Below are 14,105 nucleotides of genomic sequence, written 5' to 3' on the forward strand. Positions count from 1 at the left end.
GGATGCCTGCGATTCCATGTTCTGTTGTCTGCTCTTCTTCCTCTAGACAAGGAGTTTGTGGAAGCCGCTCCCACGTCCTACAACCCAGAGGAGTTAGGTGAGTCTGTTTTCTTTTTTCTTTCCCCACGTTTTCTTTTCCTCCCGAGAATCCCCCCAAGTTTGGAGGACGCAGAAGGGGGCCGAGACCTGCTGGAGAGGTGGCGGAAAGGGCCAGGGGACCACCTTCGAGGGCCCAGAGTGCCCATCGTGGTGTGAGCGAGCCCTTAGTGCTGGGAGGTGGCCTGGGTGTACCTGGGGGGCTGGCGAGGCGGCTCCGGGGACTTGCGGACCTGGGGCCTTTGGCCGCAGCTGAACTCACCCTACCCGGGGGCTGCCTCTGTGTTGGAAGAGCCAAGAAGGATCCTGTGGGAAATTCCCAACTCACGCTTAATGAAGTTGAGGACCCCAAACGAACGAAAGCATAGGAACGAGGTGACACCTGGCTTCTGTTCATCATTCAGTCGGTAGGTGTCTCCGAGTAGGATCTCTGGGCCTCCAATCAATGCCTGTCGCTGTGGTGGGTGAACTGCGACACTTCTCAGATTCAGACTTTCCTGTGTGAGAAGGACATTTGTGTTGCCCTTCTACCGTATTCTCGCTATGTATTCCTGCCGCCTAGCCTTGCCCGGTGGCTTATTTCTCCATCTCCCAGTTAGCTTAGATGCTAACCACCAGGACTCTCAGGCCTGCCTTTCCTTCGCTTATCATCAACACCTTGCCCTCCCACGATGAATAGAAGCGATCTTCCCCCTCTCCTAACCTAAGCTGGCAGCAAAGGCGAAGAGAATTGTCCATAGAAGACATTTTTTTAAAAAGTTTATCCACAGTAATGGTCTCAGCCTTGGGCATCTTGCCTGGTTAGCCTCTTGGCCTGGACTGTGTGGTGCCCAATTCCATCTCAGCAAGGGGTGACTTACATCCATTTCTAGGAGCCAGGCACCCCCAAGTTGGTCTAGCTACAGGTTGGTATTCAGGGCTTGGGAGAGGATTTTGTCTGCATTTCTGACATGTTGTGAAGCAGTCACATCCCATAAATGGCAGCAGATTAAATCTGCAAGCAAAATTTGCTTGCACACACTGCAAGCACACACTGAACATCACATCAAAACCATAGCTTTGCGTGATTTATTAAAAGGGCAGGTGCTTGATGATCTGCCCCACATGTGTCTAATTGCATATTAATGACATGAGCATTAGCACTCTACACAGTGACAGAAGCTATTTGCTCCTCTTAAATTATAGATAAGCATAAGCAATGGCAGAATGAGCGCTGCTTCTTCTGAGGACCCCGACTATATTACTGCTAAACCATCTGCATTCACAGAAGGATTTATGTACCAGGGAGGCCCAGATGTTTGACCTCTTTCATCTGCATATCCCACTCGGGGAATAATCACATGCTGATAACCCAGCTGAAGCACTCATACATAGGGGATGGGGGTTACATTAATTGTAGAGAATTTTTTTTAAAAACACCTTTTTTTGTGGTGGTTCTCTTTAGCTTATCTGTGGGAAAAGCCCAGGTTCTTGTTTTTGTTTTGTGAGGATATGAGATTCTTTGCAAGATAGGAACCACAGGTCTCCTCCTGCACCTTGGGTCTAAGAGCAACAGGCAACAAAATAAGTCTTGTGATTTCAAGACCAGATTCTAGTCCTCACTTTGCCTCAGCCACCTTAGACGGTATATTAACTTTTCTATGTCCCAGTTACATTATTAGTCAACAGTTGAGGTTTGGACAGATGGTCTCTAAGGCACCTTCTAGTTCTGGCCTTCTGAAATTCTGTAAGGCACCTTACGCCAAAACAGGCCCATAGCCACTGGGTATGTGTTCGCATTCATTTTTGGTGCTGGTTTGGGCAGGGTGTCTGTGAAGGGCTGTGGTCACCCTGACAGAACAGACCTTTGAGTGAGACTGCATTGTTTCCGTACTATTCAGTCAGAGAGGGAACCTGCCTGTCTCCCTTGGAAAGAGTCAGGATTGGTTTTTTGGGGCGTTTCTTAGACACACAGCAGGGAAATGCTTCTAGCAGCAGTTGACAAGCTGGTCCACTGCTGCAAGTTGGCAACCAATCCATCTGGAGCACAGATGAGCACAGCCTCATCTCTAGGCCAGAATAGAAAGTTCCTGGGGGTGAGCTGAAGGGAATGGCCATAATAAAGACTTAGTTTGAATTTTGTCTGAAGCCTACTGTGTGACCCTGTCCAAGTAACTTAACCCTCGTTTGAACTTCAGTTGTCTTGTCAAAGCAATTGGGTGAAGGTTGTAAATGAGGTATATCATAGGTTCCCAAGTGTATTTGGCCTACCACTCCCTTTTTAAAAGAAAAGATTACTCAGAGCCCCTTGGCAGTGAAAACTTTTTGTACTATAGCCCATTGTCCAAAATAAGGTGTGGATATCTGCTTTTGTGACCCCCTGATTTTAACACTGATGTATATAATCTGTATGGCCACATGTTGTATGTGGAGGCAAAAAGTACTTGTGTTAGAATTCATGTATATACTCGAGTATAAGCCTACCCGAATATCAGTTGAGGCTCCTAATTTTACCACAAAAACTGCATTACAAATGAGCTGAAAAACTCGGCTTATACATGAGTATGTATGGTACTTTTATTAGTGCTACTCATCTGAAAAACATTGATTTACCACGCCTGAAGGATGGAATCATTCATATCAATTGTCCTACCTAGTCACGAAAATCTATTTTTATATCCAGAAACGCAAGTTACCTAGTCTCAGGAAACAGATAGCCAGTGATGGAGATCAGGCCCATTGAATTATGTGGTGATTGATTCCCCTGGGAAACATATGAAATGCTGCTTCCGATCACTCACAACCTTCTTGCTGTAAGATGCATAGTCATTTCATGGATTTTTATCAGTCATCATCTGAAGTGCAACAGCTTCCTTGGGGACTTTATTCTCAGAATTGCAGCAAGATCATGCAATGAAAATGTAGTCACCAAAAGGGGACTGTGAAAAGGCACTAGCAGAGGAGGGTAGACCTCTGGAAGCCGGCTATAGGAAAGCTGCCCGGAGGAGGAGTAGATAAATGTGCCTTGGGATCCTGGTATCGTTTTCTGAGGCAAAGCTCTCTGTGGCTCTCCTATAGTCTCATCCATATGGGGAGAGGTGATGGCCACTGTGTTAGTCTGGGTCGACCAGAGAAGCAAATTTATAGACACTCACATGTGTACAAGAAAGAGCTTTATATACCAGAACAATTGAATATTGAGAAAACATCCAGGCCCAGTCCAGATCAAGTCCATGAGTCCGATATTAGTCCATATGTCCAAAACCAATCTAGGAAGTCCTCTTCAGACTCACGAAATACATGCAATGAGGCCAAATGCAGGATGATCACAGGCTAGTGGGTGGGAAGCCTGGTGGGTCCAGTGGCATTGTAAACATCTCAGCACTGGCAGGGATTTCCATGTGGCTTCTCCAGCTCAAGGCACTAGCATAGTTCCATGTGTCTTGTCAGCCATGTCTCTCAGGAAGTGAGCAGAGAGTGTCTCCTGCCTCCAAGGAGGAAATACAGGAACTCCCAGAATCCTCAGGAGAAGGCCACACCCACACAGAGGCCTCTTTGGCTATATCCCAATCTGACAGGCCAGACTCCACGCCTACACTCTTAATTCTCAAACTGACACCAGATTATGTAACTACTACAGACCACCCCTTGTCAATTTGACACTTTCACTTAACTCTTTAGCCATATATAATTTTCAAACAATAATAAAATCATATCTGTACCTAACAGGATAAAACTAAAATGCATACAAATCAATATATGCCACTCTCATTTAAGCATAGCATTCTATAAGTGAACAAAACAAAAAATATCCCATGCGTAACAATTGCAGTTAAGTTACACCTACACCTTAATCTTATAAATATATTCCCCTACTGAGGAAGAGAGAGTGGAGCACATCCTGGCCCACCAAGCCTTGAGGACGATATCCCCGCTCAGAGCAGCCAATGCACAGAGAGGACCATATGGCCGGCCCCACTATGAGACATGACATACCTCACTGACCCATAGCCCTATAGGGGACAACACGGGAGACACTGTGGGAATTGTGCCCCATCTAACCCCACCACACCGAGGCAAAACACTAAGGGCATGCAACAGAACAGCAAGGAAGTCCCAAGGGAATACCAAAAATAGACTTTGGGGGCAGCGCTTGGCACCCCATCAGACTTGACTGCAAAACACTCCTAAAGGTCAACAAACAGACCTTGAACTATTTACAGGATTTTCCTTTTTTTTTGTCATTGGTTTTTGTTATTGTTGTTGTTTGGTTTTCTCTTGTTGGTTTGCTCGGTCTTGTTTTTGTGCATATTATTATCTCTGCAGGTCTATCTAGATAAGATAGGCTGGATAAACAATCTGGAGGAGAAAAGAACAGGACCGATAGTTGGGGGGGGTGGTCATGAGAGAGGGGGAGCGGGGGAGATAATTGCTGTTAACAAATCTAGGGACGAGGGAACAAGTGACCCAAAATCAGTTGCAAGGAGGGTGTAAGAGGCATGGTAGGGCTTGATCAAGGGTAAGGTAACTTAGAGGAAATACTGAAAAACAATCATTATTATTCCTTTTCTTCTGGTGACTGAAGGTTTATTTTGTTGCTTTGCTCTAATTGTTGGAGATGTTGGATTAAGGTTTTTAAGCTTTCTTTTCTCTTTTTTTTTTGTTTGTTGTGTGTGTTTATTGCTATAAATTGCCTGTGCCTGAAAAATTTTGATATGTTGTATTTTTATTCTCATGTTTCAAGGAATTAAAAAATTTCATTCACTATTTATCCAGTAGTTTTTAAGCAGGGTTTGTTCAATTTCCATGTATTTTAAACACCTCCCCTGCCCTTGACCTTACTATTGTTGATTTCTAATTTCATAGTCTTGTGAGATGAGAAGATGGTTTGCGTAATATCCCAAAGCTTAAAAATTTTTTAAGGCTTTGTAACTCAAAGTATGGTTTCTTGTAGAGAATGTTCCAGGTGCATTGAAAAAGAACATATATTTTATTGTTGGGTGAAGTAGTCTGTATGTCTAAGAGGTCAAGCTGATTAATTGTATTGTTTAGTTTTTCTGTGTCTCAGTTGCATTTCTTTCTAGTTCTTCCCTTCCTCACGAGTGGTGTATTGAAATCGCTGACTATTGTTGTAATTTTGCTTATTTCTCTTTTCAATTCCTTTGAGTCTGATTAATGTATTTTGAACGTCATTCTTTGGGTGCATAGATCTGTATCATGGTTATGCATTCTTGCTCATCTGTCTTTTGATCATTATATAATGCCCTTCTTTGTCTCTCATGGTGAATTTTGCTAGTCCTCTCTTGTTCCTATTACCATTAACTTGATACACATTTTTGTACCTTCTTTTGATTTTTTAGTCATTTTGTCTTTGTGTACAAGGTGTGTTTCTTAAAAGAAGCATATTGATGAGTGTGATAGTTTTGTCGAGCCAACTAGCCCTCCATAGGAATATGTGGGCAGAGTTTAATCAGGTTGCAGCTTGATTGGAGGGTGATAAATGCTTTCTGAGGCTGGCATCCCGTATCTCTTTCTCCCTGGTGGTAGGATCAACAGGCTGTTTCTTGAGCTAATTCTTTGCCTCAACCGTGTGCTCCACTATCTATGGGATGAGCCAACCTGTGGATCACATTGCCCTGCTGTGTATCACTAGAGCTTGAAACCTCATGGGGCCTACTTCCATAAGCTCCTGTGCTACTGACTGTTGCTGCCCAACCCTGCTCTCTGCTGCCTGTGGACTGACTGGCTGTTTTGCCTGAGGACAAACTCCAGTTGTCTGCTTCCTTTACCTTGGACTGGCAGCCCACTTGAGTTGAAGGAACTTCAGTATATGAACTGTTCCATGAAAGTGAGTTGAACTGAGCCCTCTGTACTGCTGTGATGACTAATTAGCTGTTATATTCCTTCTTGCTGTATAAACCTATCTTTTTATATATATATAATCATAAGTGTCCTGGTTTTGTTTCTCTTGGGAACCCTGCCTAACACAATGAGTTAATATGCTTTCAAAAAATATCCATTTGCTGCTATCTGTTCCTTGACTCACGGTGTGTTTAATCTAGTTGTGTTTAGTGTCATTATTGCTGTGGGCTTTTTGTGTGTGTGGTGCTGTGGTTGGTGGTGCAGTGGTGACGAGTTGGGCTGCTAACCCCAAGGTGAGCAGTCTGAAACCACCAGCTGCTCCTCAGGCGAAAGATGGGGCTTTTTACTCCTTTTAAGAGTTACAGCTTCGGAAACTCAGAGAGGCAGTTTTACCTTGTCCTACAGAGTCACTATGTGTCAGCATTGACTTGATGGCAGTGAGTTTGGTTTCGTTTTGTTAATTTGTTTCTCATAATTTTCTGTGCTGAATTAATTTTGTTTGTGGTTTTTCTTCTTTTTTTTTTTTTTTGCTGTTGTTCAATAGTTCACTAGGTCTTTTGATTTCCCTCCTAATTTTTATGAACTTTATCCAGCCTCCTGCACAAAAGCATTCATCTTTACTTGCTCTGTGGGTCACTCTGTGCCACGCTCTGTCTCCGGGTCTGCTGCTGCTCTTCTGATGGTATAGCTGTTTTCTGGATCCAGGAGGTTCACTGTGCAGGGAATAGCGGGTCCAGAGGGTGTGCTCCACTCCTGGCTCTTCTTGTTAATGAGATCCCTCCTCCTGCTTCTCAGAAGGCTCATTTTAGATGCAGCTGGATGCCTTTCCAGGGAATCCTGTTACCATTATACTCCTAGGTGAATCCTCTCAGTAGCTACCTCCATCTTCTCAGCAGACCAGTGCAGGGAAAGGTCATTTGGTGAGAGTTAGAGACTTTGACTAGAAGAGACAAATTAAATCATCACTGGCCCTACACCTACTAAGAAATTTAGACTTAACATATCCGGTTTCATGTGCAAGAATCCCAGGTTGTGCTTATTTGCACTCCAAAGTGTTCATTCTGATTGCTCTCTTGCCAGCCTTTTGTCAGCAGGGTTGGAATTCGCTTAGAGACACCGTGATAAATCCTTCAGACACCCGTGGCCATTGTTGCCGCTGCCACTGTTAACAGGGGAGCCTGGAGACTTGGCATTGCGCTTGCTGAGAATCTGGGTAGACCATCTGCTTCTGTTTTGCCCATCAGTGTCTGGCTGTCTGCTGCCTGCAGGGATGAGAACACTACTCCTCTCCCGTACCTCTTAAAGCCTTTGGCCAGGTTTCCTCCAGGTCCGCTGAGTTACTACATAAGCCCAGCCCCACCCTAGGGTCTGGGGTCTGCTTTGCTCTGGGCCACCCCACTTCCTGGTCAATCTCTGACCTGTCTGTCTGCTGAGCCTTGACTGTCCCTGTTTTCTTCCCCCCACAAACAAAGCTTCCGAAGGGGAAGACGTTTTTTATCCCGCTTTAACTTTTTCTCAGCATGACTGACACTGGAAAATTCAGTTCCCTTCACAGGAAACCTCACCCTACCACAGAGGTGTGGCCTGTGGCCTCCTGGCATCACCAGAACAATCCCAGAGTAATTCAACATTGTTCTTCCCCGAATCTGACCAACTCTCCAGTTTCTGTGATTGATCGGACACATTAATACATAGGACCCTCAGCACAGCTCAGCGAAACAGTGGAAACATCTTTAGTTTATGGAGGTCGAAACAGAGGCTCAGAGAGGTGACCTGACCTGCCCCAAACCACGCAGGTAACGAGTAGCCACACTGGGGTCCCGTGTGTCATCTTCAACTCGTTTCCTGGGTCTGTAGATACTCAAGTTGCCCTCATCTCTAGGAGACTCACTTGTGAGTTGCATAATGTACCCCATGTAAGTGTGTGTAGTACAGGACTCGGCAGGATATCGCATGGTTTTTCAGTGGATATTTACTAAATAAACAAATCAATGAGGGCAGGTGCTCCATGCTATACCCATCTTTGGTGTTGTTTTCTTTAGACCACCAAAGAGTGATCAGTGGGCCGCCAAGGGATTTTCCCTAATGAGACCAGAAGCAACCAATAGAAAACCTCGTCCTAGCTTCCTTTACTCATTTCCTGCTCAGCCCAACAGCGCAGAGTGGAGGGGATCTGTGGTTTCCTGTCACTGGTGGTGCTGTTTCTAAAGCAAAACTTGTGCAGCCCTGTGTGTCGGGGCAGCATGGAACAGCTGGGCTGTACACCCTGGCTATAAATAGAGCAAGGAGAGATAGGGAATGATGGAAAACCATCTACACAGGTACATATGGGCTCACATACAGAAGTATACATGTACACACACACACACACACACACACACAAACAGAAAGGGCTTTCTTTTTGTCAAACAGATATTGCTACTAGAAATAGTTCAGGGCTGTTCCCAGTCAGTCCTGAACAAGAAACACAAATGCACCCACTCAGAAATGATGGCATTTCACCAGTTGTTAAGTACGTTTCGAGTTCAAAACAAATCACCAAGACCCAGACTACTGCCATCAAGTTGGTCTAACTCACGGTGGCCCTATTTAAGGTTTCTGAAGGTACAGATCTTTACAGGAGCAGACAGCCTCTTCTTTCTCCTGAGGAGCAGCTGGTGGATTTGAACCACAGACCTTGAGATTAGTAGTCACATCAGGAATGTGTAAATAACCAGCTCAGTCTGTTTAGGGATGCTGGGACTCTAATTTGTGGGTTGTTTCTTTACTGGATTATCATTCTGGAATATGGCCTATTAGGGTTTGCTCCTCTCATACCTCACAAGCCAGTTTTTCTCTAGGTGGACATGTTAACTGGTTAGACCGCTTCCTTGTTCAAGTGTTCTCTTTTGATATCCCCCGACCGCCTTCCCTTTCTTCCTGCACACTCACTCCTGCTGCTCACTCTGCTCTTGCCCCTGTCTCTGACCCCCCTCGCTCCCCCCTCTCTGCCTGTTGTTCTGGGTCTGCCAGTCTCTGGTCCTCCTCTTCGGGCCTTCTTCCTTTTTCCCTCTGAAGTTGGAATGTGTACAGAAAAGGCAGTGTTTGCCTTCCTGGGGCCCTTTGCCAGAAAAATGGGACAGGTTAAATTATAAAGGGATTAGAAAGCAGCGATTCTTGGCAAAATGGGAAAAACAGATGTTCAGGTCTGGTTTTGCTCTTTCCAGTTCTGCTGGAATAGCATACCTTTCCCAGGATTGCTAAATAGTTAGATGTGGACAGTCGTGCTCCTGGCACACCTGTATACATATGTATGGCTACATACATGTCTGTTTGACATTAAAATTCAAAACATGTCATGGATGATATACATTGAGCAGACTTCAGAAAGTGTGGGAGAAAATGGAGTTAAAAGATCATGGGATTTCCCCCATGAACTTTTTGAAGCCCTCTTGTGTGTGGTGTGTGGTGTGTGGTGGTGGTGCCGGGGCAAGGGGCGTGGGGGAGCTCAATAAGTTCATGGAAGAATTCCATTATCTTGTGATATTCTTCATATGGACAGTTAGAAGCCCCCACATATGCCCAATTCCTCTCTCCCTCTGACCTTTGCACCCCCAGATGCAAAGTTAGCAGGCTCACTGGCCACCTGGTAGTAAGATTTATTTTCAGCCTCTTCCCAGAGAGGCCGTTGTTATGTTTTAAGAGTGCTGGGAAGCGCACACACTGAGCTGATTCGAAGCCAGCGTATAACAGTAAATGTTTTATGGAAACGCTCCAGATATGACAGAAACAGAGCAGGAGTCGGTGGGGCGCAGCATCCAGCCTAAACTGATCCCCTACCGAAAGTAAATCAGGGGCTCTTGAGGCAGGGCTACTTTGGGGATTGCCAAGCCATCAGGGTGCCATGGGGCTGCTTCTGATTGGCTCAGAGGCACTAGCTGGGCTTCTGGTGTCTCTGGTTTTGCACATGCTTAGCTGATTCCTTTTTTCCATTTCTCTTCTGTCATTGTCATCCGATAAGCACGAGAGTTCAGGGTAGGAAGCCAGGCTTGAGAGAAGAGAGGAGTAGGGGAAGACAGAATAAGGGCTGCAACCGGTAATAGGGTTGGTGTGAGATGCCGACAAGTCAGTTCCGACTCATAGGGACCTGATGTTCAATAGAATCTACCCTGCCCGGTCCAGCACCGTCCTCACAATTGTGCTTGATGTTTGAGTCCATTGTTGCGGCCACTGTGTCAATCGGTCTTGCTGAGGGCCTGCCTCGTTTGCTGCCCCTTTACTTGACCAAGCATGATGCCTGGGTCTCTCCTGACAACATTTGTCAGGCATTGTTCTACGAGCTTTCAAGATGCTAGCCCTTTGGCCCTAATTCTGTGTCTTCAGAAGCCCTGGGGGCATGCATGGTTATGTAGGCACTGATCACTGCGGAGGTGTGAGGTTCAGCCCTACCCAGAGGCATCACAGAAGACACACCTGGCAGTCTACTAGACTGTTCTGTAGAGCAGTTCTACCCTGCACCCCTGGGGTGGCCAAGAGACGAAATGGGCTCTATGGCATCTAACAAAGTCAGGGTACCTGCTTCCAGGTGGCGGCAGCACACTCCTCGGAGGTGGATGGGTTAACCACAGGAGGTGGTACCCAGGCCGGTACACCAGGTTGGCCAATGCAAGGTTCCATGAGGCACACAAACCCACCCATCACACCCTTTCGTCTGTAGCAAGTGTTCAGTCCCAACCCCCTTTTTTGGGTATACGTCGTATATATGAAAAGATGGTATCGTTTTTTTTAGAGCCAAACAGGAACTATTATCAAAAGGAGGGAAAAAAATCTAAACTCTGAAGAGCCTGGTGGAATAGTGCTGCTAACATTAGGCTGCTAACCACAAGGCCAGCAGTTCAAATTCACCGACTGCTCCACTGGAGAAAGCAGGGGTTTTCCATTCCTGTGAAGATTTACAACTTTGGAAACCCACCAGGGCCAGTTCTACTCTGCCCTGTTGGGTCCCTGTGAAGCTGGCTTGACTCAATGGCCATGAGCTTGGTTCTGTGGTTTCTGGCCAGTCAACTGCACAAGTAACACTAAGCAATAAGGAACCCTGGTGGCCCCGTGAGCTCTGTGTTGGGCTGCTAACCACAAGGTCAGCAGTTCAAACCTACGAGCTTCTCCTGCAGGGTGGCTATGGGTCAGAATCAACTAGATGCCTGTAGTGGTGTCGGTGACTGATCTAAAAGAGACATTTTGCATATCCAACCTTAAGGCCATAATTAAAACTCCCTTAAAATAACCAACACATGGAAAGAAAAGGGATAAAATATGAATAATAACCCATACTCACCTCCACCGAGGCAATTTGGACTCAGCGACTCCATAGGACAGAGTGGAACTGTCCCTGTGGAATTCCCAAATTGTAACTCTTTATGGAAATAGAGAGCCTTATCTTTCTCCCAAGGAATGGCTGGTGGTTTTGAACAGCTGACCTTGTGTTTAGCAGCCCAAAGTGTATCCATTACACCCCAGGGCTCATCTATGAATAATACCAGGTGATATTTATGGAGCCTGCCCTATATATGAAGTAAGCACTGTGCTAAGAACTTTACCAGGAATTTACTCATGGATTAACTCATGGATTTCTTACAAGCCTTTGAAGTAAATGTTATTGTAATCTCCCAGTTAGTAAAAGAGTGAAGACTGAATTTTAGAAACTAGTAAGTGGCAGAGGGGGGTTTGATCCCATGACTACCTGATTCCTAAGCTTGGCTTTTAAATATTCAGTTGCCTTCCGCATCGATGACTGTGCCTGTGGTGGTTTAGAAAGACAGAATGTATGTTACATGTCTAATAGAGTGCTTGGTACAAAGTGAGGGCTTAATAAATTTTACTAAGGAAGAACGTAGTAGCAAGTTCAGGTCCCCAACAGCCGGTAGGAGTCTATGAAAAATGTCTAGCTCCATGATAGCCACACTGGGGCCAGGCTATATGGGAGTTCCAGGAAGTGCAGAGTCAGGTTGGGACATCTCACTCTGGCTAGGCTAGCTGGGAGGATGAAGTGTGGCTGGGAGGTAACATGATGCAATGCTTCGAGCAAGAGCTCTGCACAGAAAAACAGGCTAGAATCCTGGTTCTGTCACTTACTAGCCATATGATCTCGAATAATTCACAGAACTGTGTCTTGTCTCTTTTCCCCATCTATAAAAATGTGGATAATAATACCCATCTTGCAGGGCATTGTGTACTGATAGGAGGAACTGTTTAATGTGAACTGGCACAGAGGAGACATGCCACACATGCTAGTTCAAAACAGAAAATTGGGTTTGGATCATTCTGCTCCTACAATATTATTTGCCTCTTCCCCATTGGCTGTGGGATTCTGAATGCATAGAAATATGTGTCCCCAGATGTCCTTAACTGTTGGTCCTCAAAGAGTGGGTCGAGGGCCTGCAGCAGCAACACAATCTGGGAACTGGTTAGAAATGCCTGTTCAACTGCATCTGTTGAAACAGGAGCTCTGGGTTGGGACTCAGTTGTCTTTTAGCAAATGACTCAAAGGATTCTGATGTAGCTAACATTGAGGAACCACAGTCTTAAAGGAGAGGCACCCTGTTGGTTACTCGTTGGGCTGCTAACTGAAAGGTCAGCAGTTCAAAACCACCCGTGACTCTGCAGGAGGAAGATGAAGCTTTCTACTTCCATGAAGAGTTACAGTCTCAGAAACGCACAGGGGCAGTTTCATCCTGCCCTATAGGGTCACTATGAGTTGGAGACAACTCAGTGAGAGAGATCCTAAAGGAGCCCTGGTGGCATTGTCAGGACTGCTGGATTGGTGGTTCAAACCCACCAGCGCTCTGTGGGAGAAAGGTGAGGCTGCTTGTTCCAGAACAGGTCCATAGTCTCATAAACGCACAACAGAGTCGCTCTGACTTGGAATTGAGCCCATGGCGCTGGGTCTGGTTTGAATTTATCATGATGAAAGGGGAGCCCTGGTAGCACTTGGGTTAGGCATTGGGCTGATAAGAGTGAGGTTAGTGGTTTGAACCCATCCGCCGCTCCATAGGGGAAAGATGAATCAGTCTGCTGCTGTAAAGAGTTAAGGGCCGAGAAAGAAGATGTTTTGAAAATGGTGATGGCAACAAATGTGCTTGACACGATGGATGGATAGATGGATGGATTGTGATAAGAGTTGTATGAGCCCCCAATAAAATGATTTAAAAGCAAAAGATTTAAGGGCCTCTGCAGGGCCTTAACTAGGAGAGTTCTCTTCTCTCCGATAGCGTTGCTATGAGTTGGACGAGGCTTGAGAGCGTTGGGTTTGTTCAGAGGACCCCACTGGAATTGTGGATCAGTGTTCAGAGGCACGAGAGACTGCCTTGGCTTTTAGCTGTCCTTTTGCAGTCACTTGAGAGGAAGAGGATGATTGGTTGGTTGCCTAATCCCCATCTGCTGCACCAAAGGGCTTCGGTCAGGTTAAAAAAGTTTTTAAAGAATACAAAAACAGGGGGGGAAAAACCCCAACTAGTTATAACACAGACGTCGTGTGCCTAAAGCTCAGCCCTCTAGTCTTTGGGAGCTCACCCTTTATACTGGTTTTCAAATGATATGGCTGTTGTGGGAAATTCACGTTCTTCCCTTCCCTCTCTCAGTACCCTCGCGGATTCTCTGTGACCTACAGTGAGGTGTGTATAGAATAGTTAGAACTATAACTATATCCAAGGAGGCCTGATGGTCCTATGGAGACCTGGTGGTGTCGTGGTCACGCATTGGGCTGCTAACTGCCCAACTAAGGTCAGCAGTTCAAAAGCACCGGCCACTCCACGGGAGAAAGAGGAGCCAGAGAGAACTGGTCCTGCTGCACGGTCTTCGTGGGCTGCTCCTTGTGCAGCTCAGAATGCCCTTCCCACCCATTTTCCTATGACGAAACCAATGCTTGACTGCTATCGGAAAGGCCAGTGGTTCAAACTCCCCAGTAGCTTCTTGGGAGAAAAGAGTTGACAACATGCTCCTGGACGGCTTGGAGCCTAGAAGACCCAATGGGGTTGCTTCGAGTAGGAATTGACTCGTTGGCACCGAACAACCACAAAAAGCCTCCTCAATCACCCCATCTAAGTCGCCTCTTTGCTTTCTTTTTTTTTTTAATCGTTTTATTAGGGGCTCATACAACTCATCACAATCCATACATACATCAATTGTGTAAA

At 45.8% G+C, this 14,105-nt stretch overlaps 1 protein-coding gene across 1 annotated transcript in view; it reads left to right on the plus strand.

Annotated features, from left to right (window-relative positions):
- Positions 1-30: 30 nt before the first annotated feature.
- The window catches only part of AMOTL1 (angiomotin like 1), a 124,459-nt gene continuing 110,384 nt past the window's right edge, over positions 31-14,105 (plus strand). Inside the window, exon 1 of the mRNA XM_004709020.2 lies at positions 31-97. The gene's annotated coding sequence lies outside the window, so the exon portion shown is untranslated. The remainder of the gene's footprint in view (positions 98-14,105) is intronic.

This window comes from Echinops telfairi, unplaced genomic scaffold, assembly GCF_000313985.2.
Source record: "Echinops telfairi isolate 266 unplaced genomic scaffold, ASM31398v2 ScPeMD7_7421;HRSCAF=8459, whole genome shotgun sequence".
Classification (NCBI taxonomy): Eukaryota; Metazoa; Chordata; class Mammalia; order Afrosoricida; family Tenrecidae; genus Echinops; species Echinops telfairi.